Source organism: Dicentrarchus labrax, unplaced genomic scaffold (genome assembly GCF_905237075.1).
Source record: "Dicentrarchus labrax unplaced genomic scaffold, dlabrax2021, whole genome shotgun sequence".
Taxonomy (NCBI): Eukaryota; Metazoa; Chordata; class Actinopteri; family Moronidae; genus Dicentrarchus; species Dicentrarchus labrax.
Window position 1 is genome coordinate 12,281,302 of NW_026136704.1, and position 5,510 is coordinate 12,286,811.

The following is a 5,510-nucleotide window of genomic DNA, read 5'->3' on the forward strand; positions in this document are numbered from 1 at the left end:
AATTAAGGAACGACCCGCTCTGCCCCTGAGGTGTTTGTGTGTGTGTGTGTGTGTGTGTGTGAGTAGAGAGAGAGTGAAATTGCTCTTAACAGACAGTGGCATGACCTTTTAGCGGAACCACACTTTAAGTAATAAAAAGGGAAGTGTAATTCATATTGAAAAAAGAAACTAACTTTATTTTTTACTTTATGTAAAACACAGCAAGAGATCAGACTGATGGTTCCTGTCTGCTGGTATTAATATTCTAAATCACAATATTTCTGACTAAGTGGTTTTAGCTCAGCTCGTTGGAACAAAGTCTGAACACGTTGAAGTGTTGGAAGGAACATCCTCCAAAGAAAGACTTTCAGTTCTCTGTTAGGTATGACTGAAGGGCCCTGGCAGCACCTCCCCTTGTTAATCAAGCCTACTGTCAGTGTTACGTTTCAGATAGTTGGCATTTGGATTGCTCAATGTAGAATATTCACTGAATCAAATGAGCAGAACGTTTCTGATCCCATGTGTTGTTTTTTTGTTGGTGATGCAGACAAGGCTTTTTTTTTTCATCACAAGAAGTGCAACATGTTCCCTTTTTCTACTTTTTATTACTGGTTTTCATCCCACTTCCCCATCCACCTAAACAACAGCAGTTGTTCAGAACCACAATAAAAGACCCTTGATAATCGCCTCTTTTGCAGCAAGCCAGCATTGTAACATAAAAAAGTAGACGATCTCTGCAAGGCACAGATGTTCTATCAGGCTTTTTGTTGTTACCATAACAAATCCTCCACACACACACACACACACACACACACACACACACACACACACACACACACACACACACACACACACACTGGCCCTATTCTTGGGCAAGAAATAGTTTGACTTGTTAACTCCATCCAAAAGGGCAAATTGACATTTTCAGACCTTGTTTATTTTGGGATTAAACAAATGAGATGTAGAATTTTAATCCACAAGCTTCCGAGGTTAGGATTTTGTTAGTGTTTGATAGCTAAGATAAACTAAACTAAGCTAAACTAAACTAAACTAAACTAAGGTGAACTAATTAATGTATTTCCCTATGTATGTTGAACTCTTCCATTCTTTTATATTATGCTGTGTCCTGGTCCCACCCTTGTTAGGTTGCTACGTGAGCATGAGTTTTATTATCTCTCTCTCTCTCTCTCTCTCTCTCTCTCTCTCTCTCTCTCTCTCTCTCTCTCTCTCTCCAGTGTTTCTCTTGCATTTCTCTGGAAGCAGTACCTGCATGCTGCTGCCAGAACGTCACAGCTGTCGATCAAGTCAGATGTTTGTGCTGTATATCTTGCTCTAGTCCTTAGTTCTTAGTTTAAGCAGTTACAGCCTCCCAGGAGCTTTTGTTTCCTGCTGCTTCAGTTTCTGACTTCAGTATTTTTGCTTACTTTCTCCTGATTCTGCATTTGGGTTATTCCTTGTGTCATGGCATCTTCAAAAGATAGCCCTGTCTACAAATGTCAAATCTGCAACCAGAAACCTTAAAAAGTGTAATATTTGACAGTGACACTTTATTATTTTTTAAAACTGTACAAAAGTCATTAAATTGTGTTGTTATCAAATGCAGCTCTGTCATTGTTTTAGCCTCTGGTTACCAGTACGTTTCAGTATCAGTGTATCTTTACACTGATTACCTTTAAAGCACTCCATGGTTTAGCTGAACTTGAGCTCCCCTATAAGTCTGAGCACAGCCTTGGGATCCTCAGGCTGTCCTGGCAACTCTGGAACTCCTTGCCTGAAGAGCTGATGCTGAAGAATCATTGACATCTTTTAAATCAGCTTTTTGAAAAGGGGTTTTATTAATGGTTGCACACTATTTTTTTGTACCTATTACTGTTTTTATCTTCTTTTATTGTTAGGTGTATTATTTTTTGTATTGACTGACTTTATCTGCCTAATTAGAGTCCTAAATGTTTATGTTTTAATCCTGGTTCACATAAAGTACTTGCAACTTTGTTTTGAATAAATAAAGTATATCATTATCATTATCATTATTAGTAATAGTTCATCACATCATGTCAAGATTTCAACTAAAGTTAAACTACAGTGTTGTTACTTATGCTCGCCCTCTGTTTTTATGCATAACCAACACTGTGTGAAGCATGTTTTGATTTGAAGCAGCACAGGGGCTTATTTCCTGTGTCATATCTATATTTGAAAGACTTAAAAAGCTTGATAAATAAATCTGTATAAGTTTCAGGTCATTACAAGAACAAAAAACGTATTCCTGGGTTTATCCATACCTTTTTTCCCTTCAAACTGATTTTATTTTAGAACACAAATCTTTCACTGTCTAAATAACTGCTCTAATGTATCTGCTGGCATCAAAATTGTTTTGCACAAATGTAAACCTAAAGATTACACGTTGAACAAATGTTTGCTCGCTCCGGAACAAGGACAGTGTGGGGGTTCTGTAAATAATCTGAGAGAGCTCTAAAGGTGCATCAATCCTTTACAAGCCAACTAATTTCACTGCAGCATTTCATTATCAAGTTATGGTGTCCATAATTGACTCAGTGTACTATGAGTACTGTTCACTGTGTCTGCACCAAATTCAGAAAATTGAAGATAATAACTTCAGCCGGAGACTTGCAAGACAATTTTCTAGATAATAGTTTTGGTGCTTAGTGTACAATTTTCATTTTTACTTTTGGAGATCGTTGAGTCTTGTATTTTGAATGTACCTCCTGTTCAGTTCAGTTCAAATCAAATTTTGATTGTGCCACATCAGTAAAATGTTTTTATAGAGGTAGCATAAACAAAATTGCCATTACAAACATAAAATATAAACACAATCAAAAAAGGACAACCATAGACATAAAAAGTGTATTTTGTAAAGCATATTTGTTTTCTGGGAGAGCAGATTCTGAATAATGTATCACCTAAGAAAAAGTGCTGCTGTGGGTAAGTTGATAGAAAACTCATGTTCACAATTTGTGTGTCAAACCACACTGTTGCATTTGACCTGCAGCCTTCTCGTGTCTCACTGCACTGTAAGGCTGCATGGCTGCTTATCAGATGCAACACTGGCATACCCCAAGGTGAAACGTTCTGTTCACCCTCTACACCTCTGACTACACCACCACATCCTCCTGTGCCAAATATAATTTGCCCTGGAAATCATTAAAGGAACACTTTATATTTTCTTTCCGTATTGCTCACCAGATATATTTGATAACAGGATAGCAAAAAGCAGAACACACACACACATATATATATGCTTTATTGCCTTTTATTGTTATGGCTGCAATTCAACTGAATTGTGTATAACAATCTGAGACTATGCTCCCACAATATGTGCTTATAAATGTAAGTTACTGCAAACTACTCTTTAAGATCTGCACACAATGTACTTTATAATAGATTCCTTGGTAAATCTACAGAGTAAAGATTTTTTTTAAAAACACAGTCAACAGCAACAAGAGTCTCCAGATGTTGTTCCCTCTGGAAATATGCAGTCATATCGAGGAGGGAAAATCATCCTCATTAACAGAAGATCACTGACATAGAAAAGTTCATTAACCTGTGTACTTCAACAAAACCACCAGTTACTGCCCCAGGCAGCCGATATTTATGCAGCCATGGCATTTGGATGTGTCTGGATCTGCCCGGATCAAAATTCATTAGGGATGAGTTTACGAGACATTACTGCCTTCCTGTAGTCATATAAAGTAAAAACCCTGCACTTACAATGCCGTCAATATGCTAAAGGTGCACCCAACAACACCAGCTCTGAATGCACTGTAGTTACTTTGGCTCAGTCCTTACAGTCATATCACTGCCCAGACACAGATGTGGCCTTATATAGACAAAACAAAACTTTAGGAACAAGCTTGCTAACAACGGGCAAACGATTTCCAGTGTGAGAGTTGCTCAGCTGGGTTGGGAAAGTTTGATAATATGGTTAAACAAGCAACTTTTTGTTCATATGCACCATTGCTCTACATGAGCAGCAGTAGGCTATATATTTGAGCAATCAATATAATTTCCTTGTAATAATTAACAGAATTTCCCAAAACAGGTGCTCATTCTGAACAGACGAGCCCCCACTTGTCACAAACCGGGCCATATGGCCATGACAAAAGGAGGAGACACACACCACAAAGCCAATTAACAAATTAAATAAGACAAGCCACACAACCAGGAACAGGAAGACAAGGTGGAGTGGGTCGTCACAAGGAAGATACATACTTAACGATCATTCGTACACAAAACACTGGAAGCTGACATTAATCTGACGGTGTTTTATCTTCTAAAAGTACATTTACTCAAGCAATGTACTTCAGTAGATTTTTTAGGTACTTTAGGTACTTTACTTGAGTAATTGTGAAAACCTACTTGGCGATAAAAGCGATTCTAATTTTAATTCGATATGAAGCACCTTTATTCTTCTAATACACTACATTTTAGACACAAATAATACATTTTTACTTTTCTTACTTTGCAAATATAATCAACAAATAAGGTGTGATGTAAATGAACCCTTAGATGCATGAGTGACTGGACCCTACACTCTTCCATAAGTGGGTCAAAAATGACCCGTATTAGAATCAATGGCCTTTTATGCCATTTTTGTCATTTTAGTTCAGAATAATCATTGGTATTATACTTTGTATTATATGTGTATGATACATGTATCAGATCTTGCTGTGTAAAATAATATTCTTAAGGGGTGACACTTATGATATAGTCTGTGTGGTCCACAAAATACATATTCCTGACAGTCACAGTTGATAAGAATCGAAGATTCCCATGAAATCCCAGAAGAAATGAATGCGGGTCCTTTTTGACTCACTTATGGAAGCTTGGGGTAGAAATACAAATTCAAATACAAAAATACAATTTCGAAAAATGTATAAAAGGTAAGTTAAAAATTAAAATGGCATTATATCAATAACATGTTTTTTGAGGAATACCTGGAATATGAAACAATAACAACTTTTCATTACAAAGATATTGCAAGAAAACGACCTCACCGGGTCATTTTAGACCCACTTATGCATCTAAGGGTTAAGCTACCCAGCAGCATACACGTGTTCAATTAATTCCCTCTTTACCAGCTGCAACATTCAAGTTCAAAAATTCTAATCCAATAATATAATATACTGTATATTATTCTGAAATTGGTCATTCTGCAAAATGAGTTCTTTTACTTTTGGTACTTTAACTTCATTTTGCTCCTATTACGTACTTTTAGTTGAACAAAACTTTGGAATGCAGCAGGACTTTTACATGTAACAGAACTGAGCACTTCTTCCACCACAGTTTGGCCCTATGTTTCACTATCTATTGCATTCAGAGCTCTTTAAAAAAAAGAAAGAAACCCATCACAGCCAACAGCAAAGTCTTTCCAGATGTTGTTCCAGTTTGAGGCGGATCGAGGAGGCATAGGGCAAACAATCATAATAAGCTGGAGATCACATGGAAGATTTAAATAACCTGTGTAGCTCAAGTTCAACGCCAGCACCGTCAGGTCTCGGCTTGTACATTTTTGC